Raw genomic sequence first — 1,065 nt, forward strand, 5'->3', positions numbered from 1 at the left:
ATTATATATATACATATAAAGATAATACACATATATTCTGTGTATCAGTAGTTTGTTACTTTGTATTGCTGAGTAGTATTACGTTGAATCATAATTCACTTATCTATTCTTCTCTAGGACATTTACATTGTTTAGGGCTACTAGGAATTAAGCAGCTATGAATATTTCATGGTTAAATCTTGGGTAGACATATGCTGATTACTGATTTAAAGCTTGTGGTAACAGTATTGGGACAATGAAGAGTGCAGAAGGATGCCTTTTGATGACATGTGGGGTTGATAAAATTTCCTTTTCCATACCAGGAAGTCAAAGAAAAATGTCCAAGATCTACATCAAGCGACAGCATATAAGCATGCCATTTGGAAATGTGGTAGTAAATACCAGGAAGAAAACTGTTGAAATAATTAAAAGTGCTTATTTCTAGAAAGTGGACTTGAGTTAGGGAAGAGCTGGGCAGAAGAATGTGGGTTTTGGTTGTAAACTTTAAAAATAGAAAGGAAAAAGAGACTCAAATAAGATGTCCTAGACTCCGCCAACCCTCTCCCTAGCCATGTTTATCCAATGCCTGAGAGGCACACAGCTCCCTTACTGTAAGAATCCCACTAATCCTGGTTTTCTCAACTGACCGTCTCTAGGATTTGCCTCTTTCTAGAAGGGAGATTGTGACCTCCAACAGGTTATTTCATTCCTCCTCTAAAAAATGGGGATAAACTTAGCTCAGAGGGATGTTCTGAAAAGTAAACGAAAACTGTCGAGTGCTCGGAGAATGGTTAATAGCTTGATAAATATCGGTGTTTGCGATTATTATTTCCTGAAAACAAATAGCAACCATTCATCCTTGGAGGTGGAAACGGAGGCATCTGTCAAAGTCGCGACTTGCTGCCAGAAAACTCTTTCTTCGGGTGACCGCACTCTCCCCACCGATTGTCCCTGCTCGCGGGCCGCGGCCAAAATTAGCCAAGAGAGAGTCCTGTCCCGGGTGGTGTCCCCGCTCGGTCTCGGAACTGAAGAGGGGGGTCAGGAAGCGAGGTAGGTGGGGTGAGGGCGCGAGCGGTGCCCGGGTCG

This window comes from Manis pentadactyla, chromosome 5 (genome assembly GCF_030020395.1).
Source record: "Manis pentadactyla isolate mManPen7 chromosome 5, mManPen7.hap1, whole genome shotgun sequence".
In the NCBI taxonomy this organism is placed as follows: domain Eukaryota; kingdom Metazoa; phylum Chordata; class Mammalia; order Pholidota; family Manidae; genus Manis; species Manis pentadactyla.